We start from the raw sequence: 15,153 nt of genomic DNA on the forward strand, positions 1-15,153 counted from the left end.
GATTCGAAAATATGGTGAAATTGGTTAAATTTTTTACCACACTCATAATTTATTGTAATAAACTCATCCAACGGTCGGTTTTTTCATTTTCTTTGAATTGATAGGGGTTGCTCTTTGGAGTGTATGATATATAAATATAGGTTTATAAGAGTAACTACGTTTGACCTAGTTGATCGAATTCGAAACAATAACGAAATTGGCTAGATTTTCTACAATCACCATAAAACATTACAATCTCTCCATCGAGCGGTTGGTTTCTCCGAATTCATTTTCTACTTCATGGTTGCTTTAGAATGAACCTAAACAATTTAAATGCAATGTATAAGTCATACAACTAAAGGAATAAAATTGGTATACACCAATGTGTTTGTAATTAAAATTAATTTTTTTTATCTTATGTCCACGCACATCCATCGATGGAATATATACAAACGTGATGTGAAAAAATAAGCACGTTTCGCGGTTGCCACGCCATCGGTCAACCAATAAAACATATAAGTGACTACGGTTGACTAATCCGATCGGATTCGAAAATATGGTGAAATTGGCTAAATTTTTTACCACACTCATAATTTATTGTAATAAACCCATCCAACGGTCGGTTTTTTCATTTTCTTTGAATTGATAGGGGTTGCTCTTTGGAGTGTATGATATATAAATATAGGTTTATAAGAGTAACTACGTTTGACCTAGTTGATCGAATTCGAAACAATAACGAAATTGGCTAGATTTTCTACAATCACCATAAAACATTACAATCTCTCCATCGAGCGGTTGGTTTCTCCGAATTCATTTTCTACTTCATGGTTGCTTTAGAATGAACCTAAACAATTTAAATGCAATGTATAAGTCATACAACTAAAGGAATAAAATTGGTATACACCAATGTGTTTGTAATTAAAATTAATTTTTTTTATCTTATGTCCACGCACATCCATCGATGGAATATATACAAACGTGATGTGAAAAAATAAGCACGTTTCGCGGTTGCCACGCCATCGGTCAAACAATAAAACATATAAGTGACTACGGTTGACCAATCCGATCGGATTCTAAAATATGGTGAAATTGGCTAAATTTTTTATCATACTCATAATTTATTGTAATAAACCCATCCAACGGTCGGTTTTTCCATTTTCTTTGAATTGATAGGGGTTGCTCTTTGGAGTGTATGATATATAAATATAGGTTTATAAAAAATTAGTGTCTTTAAAAATTTATTTATCAATAAATTAGTATCTATATATAAATATAGATTTTTTTTGGTACAATATAGTTATATAGATCTATTATCTTTGGTTGTATTTGATCATTATCCATTGAATTTCCAAAGCTTGATTAAAAAAAAAACTTGTGTCTTTAAATATTTATTTATAAATAAAGCCCGCAAGGCCCGGCCCAAAAAAGCCCGCAAGGCCAAGCCCGGCCCGGCCCGAAAAAGCCCGCAAGGCCCGCTTTATATGGACGGGCTTGGATCCTTTGATTTTTAATAAAGCCCGGCCCGGCCCGGCCCGCAATTATTTAAAAATATGGCAAGGCCCGGCCCGGCCCGGCCCGAGCCCGCTATGAATGGGCCGGGCCGGGCCCGGCCCGGCCCGTTGACGACCCTAGTCTATTGTCTAGTGTCTACACAAATCTATTGTCTATGCTTGCCCCAATATGTAAAGATTCATATAACAACTTTTGTTGTACTTTGTTGATGTTAAGCCCAAGACTAAAGAAGACATGGTATTTTTTTCAAAGCTTCAATGACTGTCAAACTATAACTTAGGTTTCTAAAGCTCATCAAATGCTGTAATTGAAGGGCCTACTGCTAGTTGAACGCAATGTTCTTTTAGTACCAATCTAATCTCCTTTAAGGCCCGCTAAGCAATAACTAGAAGGGTCACATCTTTGGTCAAGATCTGGTTTGGTGTTCCTTTGATGAGGCGATTTGGTTATTTTCTGGGATTTTGGTTGCAGAATCTGTGGCTCTGTAAACCTTGCGGTGGTCTGGCCAATGTCGATGACGGCAGTGACTATCGTCTGTTCTCTCTTAGATGGTTTGCTATTTGGGTTGCGTTTTGTTTGCTGTGTTTATTTGTTGGGCTTGTTTAAATCTTTGCTTTTTTATTTGGTTGTACGGTTGGCTTAATATTTTATTTCGTAATGCAATTTGTTACTGTTTTCTTTTTACAGGCAAAAAAAACAACAAAACAGAGCTATGGTATAAATAATTGGCTAGGCACAGGCCTGAGCAGTCTAAACTGGTGAATAACAGGAGATATCCAAAAATGAAGAATAAAAGAACTACAGAACAGAAGAAGTGCAAAGCAGAAGATAAATCAATGAAAGTTCAAACAAAAACAAAACTAAAAGAGCATAAATAATTAAATAGTACCTTGATACATGTTGGATGAGTGCTAGCTTGAAGTGGAGCTCACGAATTTGGTGTTCCTTTTTTTTTTTCGAGATTCTCTACTTGGATGGGTTCTTTTTTGTCTATGGCTGGTCGTCTCCAATTAAATTTGTGATCTATAATATGCTGGTCTATAGTTTTCAGGAGTATGAGTTGCCAATTTCCTTACTTCATCGCGTGGAGGTTTGGTGTAGAAAGTTTTTTTGGTCTGGTTCTATTGAAAAACGAGGTATATATTCCATTAGTAGGCTCCGGAGATATCTCATTTTGGCATGATAATTTTATGGGGAGGCCGATCTTGTGGATTTTTTTGGTTCACATAGCGGTATGTTTGATAATCTTTTAGGTTCTGTTGCAAGTTTTATTGCTGATGGTTTATGGACTTTTCCACCGTTGTTCCAACTTCATTTTCCTGCTTTGTGTGAGCTCATTAATCAAGTGCCATTGCATCTGATCCATCAGCTACTGACTCTTTAATTTGGTCATCTTCCTCATCAGGGGAGCTCTCTGCAAAATTGGCTTTTCAATTTTTGCGCCAGCAGTTTCCTTCTGTTGAATGGGGTAAGAGCATTTGGTCAAAATTTGTTCTCCCAAGAATGTCATTGCTGGCTTAGAAGGTTCTGCGAGGTAGAGTGCTTTGTGATGATTTCATGCAAAAAAGAGGAATTGCATTGGCTACTAGATATGTTCTTTGTATGAAGAATGTGAGTCTTTAATTCACACTTTTAGACAACGTTCTTTTGCAACGAATATATGGTGTTTCATGGCTGAGAAGTTTGATCTTGCTGCTTTTATTATATTGTCGTACTTCAAATGGGCTTGTGTAATGGTCATAGCCCTCAATTGAAGGAATTATGGGTGGTTGCCTTTACTTCAACTATATGGTTCGTTTTGGAATTTGGCATGCTAGAAACAAGACCAAATATGATGACAAAACTTTTACTGTAGTAGGGATTTGCAGACTAATTTTTGGGCATATCCAAGCTGCTAGCCGAATTGCTACGGGCTGCATGAATAACTCAATTCAACATATCAAAATTTTGAAATGTTTATGGGTGACATGTCCGTTGCATCGTGCCCCATGAATTATAGAAGTTAATTGGCATCCTCCTTTTTTAGGGTGGATCAAGATCAATTCTGATGGAGCTTGAAAGCATGAATCAGGTCATGGTGATTATGGTGCTATTTAATTTCTGGGATTATAAAGGTGTTGTTCTCAGTGCTTTTGCCTATATTTTGGACATTTCTAGCTCAGTTGCAGCAAAGGTAATGGCGGTGATCAAAGTTATTGAACTAGCATGGGTTAGAGACTGGAAACATGTTTGGCTAGAAGCTGACTCTTCTATTAGTCTTGATTTTCTTCACTCTCTATAACGTCCCGAACCTGAATTCACCGGTTTACTAGTCATTTGGACGATAAACGACCTTTACTTTCACTTTTACTGTCGTTTTAGTACTTTTAGTGGCCCTAAAAGTTAACTTTTTGTTTGGGTCAAAATTTGAGAAAATGTTTCATGGAAGTTGTAGAGGACGTTAAACCGAGCGCGTGCATATATGGTACGTAAAAATCGGAGTTCGTATGTAAAAGTTATAAGCGAAATACTAAAGTTACTGTTCATGTGATAAGTTTCTATAAATAGCCAAGTTACTGTGGTAAGTTTCCATTTTTGGAAACCTACCGGCTTTTCTCTCTCCTCTCCCCCGATCATTTCTCCTCTTCGGCCCGATTTCTTCTTCCTCCGATTTCTTCCTCCTCCGGCCACCCCACGATGGAATCCGAGCACCGACAAGCTCGCCTCTTCATCCTTGTCACGCCTGTGGTGGTGTTTTGCGGTGGCTCAGCCGATGGAGCTCGGAATTGAGCCCTGAAGTTCATTGTAGCAGTTTGGGAGTTTTGTCGATTTCCGACGATTCCGGCCGTCTCTGGCCACCAAACTGGCGTCGAAGGTTCGGTTTTTGCCAAGGATCATTTCACCCCTATCCTTGAGCCACGATTTGCAGTGTGGAGGTCGAATCGACGATTTCAAATTCTAGGGTTCTTGGGTTTTTCTGGAAAAATCTCTCCTCTCCCCCAATCATTTCTCCTCTTCGGCCCGATTTCTTCTTCCTCTGATTTCTTCCTCCTCCGGCCACCCCACGATGGAATTCGAGCACCGACAAGCTCGCCTCTTCATCCTTGTCACGCTTGTGGTGGTGTTTTGCGGTGGCTCAGCCGGTGGAGCTCGGAATTGAGCCGTGAAGTTCACTGTAACAGTTTGGGAGTTTTGTCGATTTCTGGCGATTCCGGCCGTCTCCGGCCACCAAACTGGCGTCGAAGGTTCGGTTTTTGCCAAAGATCATTTCGCCCCTATCCTTGAGCCACGATTTACTGTGTGGAGGTTGAATCGACGATTTCAAATTCTAGGGTTCTTGGGTTTTTCTGGAAAAATTTCACCGGCCAATTTGGAGCCCTTCAAGGTAAAATTGGAACTTATTGTAGTTATGAAAAATGTTGGGTCTGTTGTGTAGGTGGTGCTGCCAAAATTTGGTGGCCATCGGAGGTGGTGGCCGCCGGTGCGTGGAGCCCACGCGCTTCCACTGTTGGTGGCTCATGGAGGCGTGTAGGGCAGTGTTTTAATTTCGGTTTTTAGCCCATTAAATTGTATATATGTTGTAGAGCTTGTATGTGAAGTTTGGTGAATTATGGAGGAGTTTGGAATTATTTGTGAATTTCTGAAGTTTGAAGATTTGTGATGGAATTGTTGGAAATCTGGCCGTCGGATTTCCCTCGTTTTCATTGTGGAATATGTAAATTGAGGAATTGGTGTTGTGGGTGTGATTTGGGTTGAATTTGAGAAGTAATGGAGATAGGGATTTTCGAGGTTTCGTTTAGGTTTGTATTTATTTTATCGGATTGCCGTTTACGGAAATATAATTGTGTACAAGGCAATGTCACGAGCTACGTCTAGATGAAGGAACTCGTTTGCGTGGTCGGCCAATAGTACTGTGAGTGGACTTTTGATTTGAAGTGATGCATGCAATATTATTTCGTAATTAATTATTACGTTTATTATTTGAGAATATAAATTGATTTATCTCGGTTATAATTTCAGAATGATTTTGGGTCTAAGTTTTAAAAGGATATTGCGAATTTCGAAATAAGTATGATTTGCTATCGACAGGGATTTTGGTTTTCGGATTATAAAGTGATTTCGGATTTGATTGGGTTTTGAGATTTATGAAATATTATAAAGTGTTTTCGGGAATGAATTGTTTTCGGATTTTAAATGGAATTTTTGTCGAGGAAACGATTGATTTAATTATTCTTTTAGCGTGTGGGACACGCTGTTGATTTTTGTGACTTACTACTAGAATTTCCGGGTATGGTTGGGAATCGTACCCGTGTTTTCTTTATTCGCGGGACTTATGGGGAAGCCTTATAGATTTATTGGAGTTGAATGGTTTTTACCCACCATACCTGGGTCACTATATTTTATTTCTAGCTAGCCTATTAGTACTCCTCCCTGCTTACTATGTGTTCGTGGGTGAGTAAGAGCAGAGCATGGGATGCTCCAGAGTGTGGGACACTCCAACCCGAGCTTGGGAGGCTCCCTTCTTTCGTATGGTGATACTTCTTCCCCATATCCTATCGTTGCTTGACTAGCGGGGCTAGTCCAATTTTCACTGTAGCCAGCGGGGCTGGTCTTATCTTCTTGAGAAACGAGATTTCGGTTTTACGATATATTTTTCGAATGTTGTGACTAGCAAGGCTAGTCGGTTTACCGTTTTGAAATCCTTGGATTTAAAGCTAAATGTGTTTTACCATTTGTGCATGCATCGAGTTTTTAAATGAATAAATGTGGGAAAGTATGAAATCCTTTTTCTTTTAAATTGTTTATTTTGTCCACTCACGCTAATGTTTTTCGTCTACTTTCCCCTGGGCCTTTCAGTTTCTAATGCCCAGTGTGCAGGCGTTATTAGTTGAGGTCGGGCGTACGTGGTTCGAGGCATAGTTGATGAATCGCTTCCGCACTTCTTCGTTTAGCTCTGATATATTGTGAGTTAATGTTTTGGGTAGTCCACTTTAGGGGTGATTCGGCCAATTCTCGGTAGAGTTATCTCTAAGGTGGGCCCCGCAGAGCTACCTCGGATTTCAGGGTCTTGTCACTCTCCCTTTTTAGTGCCTTCGCAACTGCAGGTAGAATGGAAAAACTGTTTTTTCCATATTTCTCAAATGCATTTTCGCTCCTCCCATATATTTCGTGAATGGAAGCATGTTGCTAATGCATTGGCCAACTATGGTACGTCGAATATTGGTTTTGTGTGGTCGAATATAGCCCCCCCTTCATTGCTTCGCTTTGTAATGAAGACTGTTTAGGTCTTCCGAAATTTCGTTTTCTATAGTTGGTTTCTATTCTGGTTTTTTTTTTTTTTTAATTCAACCCCGAATTGGGTATCAATATATTAGGCTTGGGATCAGTTCGGATCCTGTTAAAATTACAAGGAACCGTCACTGAAACTATGTCAAAGAAATCGGTTCGGGTTTGAGGTGAAAATTCCTAGAACCGTTGTAGAACCGAACCGAGTTCAATTGGTTATGTTGTTGCCATTTTCCGGTTCCGTCTGTTTAGGTCTTTAAGAGGCTGAGAATCGAGTCAATCGTCGGTGTCGGCGGCTGCGTTGTCTATATCTCTTCGACGAACCTTGTGTCTCAGTAGGGGCCTGTGATAGAGGTGTCCTGGACTAAGACGCGGATGAAGCTAGTGAATCAGTGGCAGAGAGAGATGACAATGACATAGCCATGTTGATCTGAGAGCGGAAGAGTCACAGAGAGAGAGAGAGTGAGAGAGAGAGAGAGTGTGTGTGTGTGTGTGTGTGTGTGTGTGTTTTGGAGAGGAGACGGAAGAGTCACAAAGAGACAGAGAGAGTGTGTGTTTTGGAGAGGAGAAGAAGAGAGAACTGAGATAGGTGAGGAAGAAGATAGAATTAAGATAGGTGAGGGATACTGAGATGGGCTAGAATTTGAGGGTTTAACTGGGGATGAAGAACTGATCCGGATTTCTGGGTTTGAGAGATGAGTTTGAGATGGGATGTGTGTGAGAGAGAGAGAGAGAGAGAGAGATAGAGCTAACTTTTGGGGTTTTGGTCGGAGGAATGAGAAACAAAAATGGGCCTATTGTTTTTATTTTGTTTATAAAATAGTCCAATGATTTCCTATGGCCTAGCTTATTTTAGTAAAATAAGCTCAGTCAAAGTACCAATTACACAATGACACCTATATTTCGGTTATCAAAAATTTTAAAACACAAGCACCGGAACCGAACCGGTGATGCAACATGATGGAACCGAACCGAAAAATAATGATGTCAAAATGCTTGAGAACAGAACCGAACCAAATTTTTCGGTTCGGTTCGGTGCGGATCCGCCGGTTTTCCGGTTCCAAGTCCCAGGCATACAATATATTCATCACAAGCCAGAAAATGCCGTTACATACCCTTTCGCTGCCATCGATAGACAGAGAAGAAGATAGTGGTAGTACCCACAATGGTACATAGAAATAGATCTAACCATTACACATTTAAATACGTAGACATAGCGTGAATCCTCATTTGGTACTACTCCAGAGGCGCTAGAGATACATAGGGTGCACAAAAGTGCCTAGGTTCCTAATTACATAGGAAATTATTGAAATATATTAAACTAAAACTTAGATTGAACAAAAACTAATAAAATAGAAACCCAACGGTCCAAAAGATAGTAGGAGCCCAAAGCCCAAAAGCAGCCCAGCCCAGGTCACTTCATCCTCTCTATGCCAAAAAACCGCGCACACTAGCGGCCACCGCAGACAACCACCGCACAACCACGCGATTGAAATCTACGTTGCCCACTTCAAAGAAACACCACCACCACCGTGCTGCCACCACTCCGAGAACGGCGGCGAACCTTAGACGAACCTTTAAGGAGTTCTTGGCTTTATATGTCCCCTCCCTTGTAATTTTTTTCTCTCTTCTTTAATAAATTTTGGGGTGCTAGGGATCTCCCACTCGTCCCATTTCATTAAAAAATAATAATAATAATAATAAAATAAAAATAAAAAGGTACATTGATACATGTTTACAAGTTACAACCTAATATGTCTCAAACACTCACTGATTTGACTCAAACACTCAAATGCAAACTTTACTAAGAAAAAATGACAACTTCATAAGAAAAGTCCACTGCTAGTAGTCCAGCAACATTCCAAGTATCCGTTTAGCCATAAAATGGATACTTTTGAGAATTACAAAAAAGTTTAGGATTTTTTTGTACATTTTTCATCTCGTATCAATAAAATAGGCTGCCAACACCACATAATTCACATTTTGTGCTGATATCCAAGTATCGGTAATGAGACAGACCCTATGATTACTTAACTCTAACATCAGCTCCTCTTTGTTTGCATCATTCCACTCTAAAAACTTCCTCACAATTACTCGTCTAGATGAGATTTCAAATCTGGAGCATGCAGCTGAATAAAAACGTCCAAGGCCTTCTTTTCCTACATGATTAAATGATAGTTCTTTGAGAACTATCATTTCACAAATAGCTTGCACACAAGCTTCTTGTGTCCAACACCTCTTAACTACATTATTTTTTGCAGTCCCCTCACTGGTAAAAACGTGGTGACCCTCACCATCTACTTCGATCTTACCAGGGTACTGCTTGCAGACAATTTCTACATGCCTCTTCAACCTAGGCATGTAAAAACGTGACCCTAAAGTCCCCTCACTGGTAAAAACGTGGTGACCCTCACCATCTACTTCGATCTTACCAGGGTACTACTTGCAGACAATTTCTACATGCCTCTTCAACCGATACTAGTGCCATTATAAGATGAATCACAAGCAATATCAGTTGAGCAATTGCATTTTGCTCTGAGCTCATGTCCAACATCAATATAATGGAGTCAGGTTCGATGGTCCATCAGTGCCGGTCCTGAGTCTAGGCGAAGCAGGCCAAGCCTAGGGCCTCATATTTTAGGGGCCTCAAAAATTTTTATTATGTAGGCCTGCAGATAAAAAAAAAAAAATCAATCTAAACCACTTTGTGTCTTCGTACACACAACATTGCCCTCTGTTTTCAATACTTCCATAGTTCCATTAGATTGAGACGCAAAGCAGCAGAGAGGAGATGATTTTCCTCTTTCTAAGTTCAAGTTTTTGAAGCTCTTTCTCAATCCAAGACAAAAATCCAATTGTGATTGAACATCTCAGAAGGTTTCCTCAGTGGCTATCGAAAATCCAATTGTGATTGAGAGGATCAGATGAAAAAGTAAATTCAAGAGATTGAAGAGTTGATTTTATCTTCCAAAAACTCAAAAAGGTAAGATCTTTGAAGGTTTTTATTTTCGATTTTGAAGAAATTTTGGTTTTTTCGTTCTCTATTTGTGTTTTTGATGCTCTTGGCCTCTTGTATTCCATTGCTTTTCAATTTTGGTTTGAAACATGTAATTATGAAATCAGTTAATGAGCATGATGTTTTGAGCAAGCTGATGATCATGTAACTGGTCACGTAACTGACCATGTCACTGACCAAGTAACTGGTCATGTCACTGACCAAGTAACTGGTCATGTCACTGACCAAGTAACTGGTCATGTAACTGGTCACGTAACTGATCATGTCACTGACCAAGTAACTGTAACTGGTCATGTAACTGGTCACATAACTGACCATGTCACTGACCAAGTAACTGTGAGCACACTCTTGTATTACAATATCATAGCTGTGAGTTTCTTCAAATTGAACAACTCTGTACCTACCACTTGATTTATCCAACTTAATGATATCTAAGCAGATTATAGCAAAGAGAATCCAAGCAGAGAAGCCGTTGTTTTAGGTGTGACATGTTTATATAGTTTATTGAACTTCATCTTCTTCTTTTTTTCTAAACCAGGTTTGAGCAATTTAAGACTTTTGAAGATAATTTTGGGCTTTTGTTTGATTTGGACAAGTTAAGGTCTGCAGATAGAGATAGTTTGAAGAGTTTTTGTGCTAACCTTACAAATTTATTGAAGCATGGCGAGATTTCTGATCTTAATGAAGATGATCTATATCATGACTTACGAATGTTGAGTGAAGATTTACCCAATGAAACAAAAAGAGCTATTGATGTGTTGAATTATATAAAAGAAGTTGATGGCTGTTATCCAAATGCTTGGATTGCTTATAGGATTTTGCTAACTATACCAGTCATAGTTGCCTCTGCAGAAAGAAGTTTTTCAAAGTTGAAATTGATCAAATCTTACCTTCGGTCTACTATGTCACAAGAGAGATTGAGTGGTTTGGCTATGATATCTATTGAAAAAGATATTGTTGGAAAACTTGATTATGTAAATTTGATTAGTACCTTTGCATCTAAAAATGCAAGACGAGTCATATTTCAGGGATATTATTTTCTTTTGTAATGTTTAAGAATTTATTTTGGGGCCTCAAATTTTTTCCCGCCTTGAGCCTCTATACTCACAGGGCCGGCCCTGTGGCCCATCAGTACGTGATGTGGAGCCATGAATTCACGGTTTCTTATGCATATGAGTTGGTTGAAATGGCAAAAGGTCCTAATCGTTATTGCCAAAAAAAAGGTCTTAATCATGCCACACAACAATATTATGACTAGGGAGTGTGAAATGGACTTTGTTTCCGATCGATTTTTCTCGAAGCTGGCTCGTTATACTGTCTGCAATAATATGAGATAGATGCCGCCTCTGATGCCTTTGGTTCCCTGTATGATCCAATGAACCAATGAGGATCGACCACGTTTGACATAGAAGAATCCCTTCACAAGAAACATATAATATGGAATCAATCACATGGATGCATGCATTTGATGGATGTGTTAATCAAGTATTATCAACAAGAGCATACAATAATTTGAAACCTGGTAGGTACCATGATTGCGTAAAGAATTATTAGCTCACGTGTATTTTTTTTTTTTCTTTTTGAAAGGAAGGTTGGGGAATTTCCCATAGGGCCCCTAGCCACAATAGTATTATTTATGATTGTAGGAATAGTAAATCTCCAAGGAAACAAAGAGCCTGAACTCTGAAGTATTACATATATACTCGTAGAGAGCATCCTGAATAATAGCAGAAACTTTAGCTATACAAAACTCATCAACATAATCAAAACTAGCAAGATGCGGTAACCTGTTGGTTACGTCATTTGCTTCACGGACGATGTGTCGCACTAGTATAGAATTGAAAGTAGTAAAATGCAACTTACAATCCTTAACAAGGCGACCCACATCCGAAAGATCCTCTTTTGTGCTTGCAATTGTAGTCACCAACTCTAAACAATCACACTATTTCAATTTCAGCCCATCCCTGATGAATAGCAACCAGAAGACTCGCCCTAAGAGCAAATACACCGCAACTAGCAAGACCCTCTTAATCAGCCTAAAATCAAATAAAATCCATGCACCGCATGAGTTATTGCCCGATTAAAAGCCTGATCGACCAAGCACACTTACAGCTTTTACCTCTTGATCTGGTCGACCAATTTAGTGGAACCTACGTAATTAAAGCATATGAAACACTTTATTTTATTTGCTAGCGTTTTATCTTTCCACTTTTGACCTTGCTACAAATAAGAAGACAGAAACAGAGAAGAAGGGGAAGAAGGAGAAGCAGAAGCAAGGGCAAAACTGAGAAGAAAAGAATGTACTCTGCAGCAGATGAATGTCTTGCCTTACAGGGGTGCACCAAAATAATAAAAGGCAAAGGCGAAATCAATGAATAGTGCACAATTAAAGGCAAAACCTCTCCTTTTGCCTTTGCCATTTGCCTGATGCGGTGCAATTGCTCTAAGTGCTTCCGCTTCCATATGTAAGGCAGAAGCAACATGGGGGAACGGTCGTGCTAAGGCTGTCATGCAGACCCCAAACTCATCTCTATAGCCACCACACCTATACCACCCTTACCCGTCACCACTTGGAAGGCACCATCCACAATTCCACATTGATTTTCAGCCTCCCACTAGGAGGAAACTTCCAAGGTACCAGCTGCCTCTTCTCCTTTATTCTGACAACTTTGTGCACAAGTTGGTTATCCTCCAACCAACGTCTAGCCCAACATCTTGTATTCCAGAAATTAAACTCACCATTTCTTCCAAATCACACCGTTGCGTTCCGTCGAAATAGTCCACACAACAACAAAGAACATGTCCCTTTGCTGTGAAGATAGCGCATCTGCCATATCAAAGATCCATCCCTGAATAGAATGAGCCGGCAGTTTTACAATTAAGAGTGCAGCCATAGGGGAGTCACCATCTCACGTGTACTTTTTAGGTCATGAATGTTTAAACTATACATACAATACATATAGTTTCATAATAAAGAACAAGGAAATGCTCTTTATGATATCTATTTATACTTAATATAGACTCTTCATTAAATTTTTCATCTCATGATCATTTGAAGTTTTAATTTTTAAAATCTTATTTCGTTAATTAAGAAAACTTTTTGTAAGTGAAAATTGTTTTTTTTTTTTTTTTTTTAATGTTGGCACCTATCTGAAGTAATCGATGAAAGGCGAGCGAGAGTTCTACTCACTTTTCTACAAAGAATCTCCACTGACGAATGATGTTGACTTTTAGTCTTTAAACACTTGCTCGCTCACTCTCAAGAGTCACCAAAAAGTCAAAATGAGGGGATCTTTTTTTTTTTTTTTAATAAATAAATAGAGGATTAGATGATATTAGCTTTTCTATGACAGTTGATTTGGAGCGTTAAACGCCCACCGACAATCCCAAAGGAAATGGGGCCATCTCAACCAAAAGCCCATGAGCCCATCGCTCGTCCCTTCTATTTAAATTTGTTAATAAATAAATAAATAAATACAAAAAGGGGAACATGATCAAATCAAAACCTTCCTTAAAAAAAAGTAATTTCTAAAAATTCGCTCGAAACCAAGAGAACCTAAAGAAAACCAAAACTGAAAAAAAGAAAGAGTAGACCAAAGAATGCTTCTCATCTTAAGAGTAAAACAAAAATGAGGTTTGCTAATCTGTGCATTAGCAAATACATGCATCAACAACCTTGATAAATGAGACAAAGTTTTGCATACGTCAACCGTGCCACGTGGCTGGTACAGTTTCCCAATCAAAACTCATGAATATTTTATGGTATTATGAGATTACTCCTACTTTATTAGTGTGAAATAATCAAAACATCTCGAGAGCATCTCCTGCATGTACACTAATTGATTAGCAGTATCACACACGTGGGACGGTTGCCTTATAAAATAACTTCTCAATAAATAAAGGCAAATGCAATCTTGTCGTTGGTTCCAAAATGAGGAGCTCCCTTAGAAACTCAACCTTAGGTGAATTCAAGGTCTATTATCTTGAATTTCTAGGTAACTTTTGTTCATAGAGAGATTCTCAGTGTCCAGCAGGGAGGTATTTTGGGTATTGCACTTTTTAAAAGCAGAGACAATTTCGAAATAAAGAGAAAAAAATTTAGTGTCTGATTGGTCAGACGTACCACGTATTTGGTACGTATGAGGTACGCGGAATTTTTCTTGATCATAACTAGGTGAGCAAAACAAGTCCATTTTAAAGTTGGTTCTTAAGAAAAACAGATACTATATGATTTAATATCGACAATTTGACATGGACATCAGGTCCTCAACTGATGCCAACAAAAATAGCTTATCCGACGTTCACATCAAATCAAGTAAATCGCGACGACGTGTCGCTATCACGCTGCCCGCTGAAGCCAGCAATCCCCCCCTCTTCACCTTACACTACCCCATCTCTCCAACTATCCTCTCACAACCGTCGGAAGAGAGAGAGAGAGAGAGAGAGAGAGAGAGAGAGAGAGAGAGAGAGAGAGAGAGAGAGAGAGAGAGAGAATTAACAAAGTAAAACAAAAAATAATTGAAAAACAGTTTTTTATGTAAAATATTATTATAACCCCACAAAATACCGCACCACAAGTGATCAATTTTAACAAAAAGTTACAAAAAATTAAACCGAGGTATTAAGTTGATTTGTTTTTAAAACTTTACGTATCATTTTGATCACTTTTGAATGTTAAGTATCAAGTTGATTTGTTTTTAAAAATTTAGGTATTGTTTAAAGATATCTCTTTTTGTGTTTAATCCAAACTCTAGGTTACTTGACCTAGTGGTAATAGGGTTCAATTAGAAGAATCTAGAGATTATCTTTCCTTGTATGATTCTAACTCTATGCATTGTAATCCTCTATATAAAGAGACCCCTATTATCAATGAGAATACACAGCAATTTTCTCTCAGTTTCTGATTCCCTAAAACACGTTATCAGCACGAGCCCTAACCCTGAAACCCTAAATTTGTAACCTTCAAATATCAGAAACCACCGCCGCCTACCTTGAAGCTCTCAATCCAAGGAACCCAGAACCGGCAGCGCCACCCCCAAAACAGGCCGGAATCAACCTGAACCGGCCATCGGAAGTGTTCAAACCGGCCTCCCAAGAAGAATCTAAAGATCTCCTGTGTGGTTCGCCATCTTCCTGTCCACCCTTCACTGCCACCTTTTGTCAGTAGCTGCACCTCGTCCCCAGAATCCGGAACCTGAAAAATCATCACCGGAACCGGCCTAAATTCAATCGAACTGGCCACCAGCGTCCACCTGACCTGAACCGGCAGAAAAAAAAAGAAAAAAAAAAAAGGAGAACCCGTGCAACCCAAGCCCACTTGCTGCAGCCCACAGTCGAGCCCACGTGCACCAACCAAGCCGCCGAGTTCCCTGCCACGTCAT

The sequence above is a fragment of the Rosa chinensis genome, chromosome 3 (genome assembly GCF_002994745.2).
Source record: "Rosa chinensis cultivar Old Blush chromosome 3, RchiOBHm-V2, whole genome shotgun sequence".
NCBI lineage: Eukaryota > Viridiplantae > Streptophyta > Magnoliopsida > Rosales > Rosaceae > Rosa > Rosa chinensis.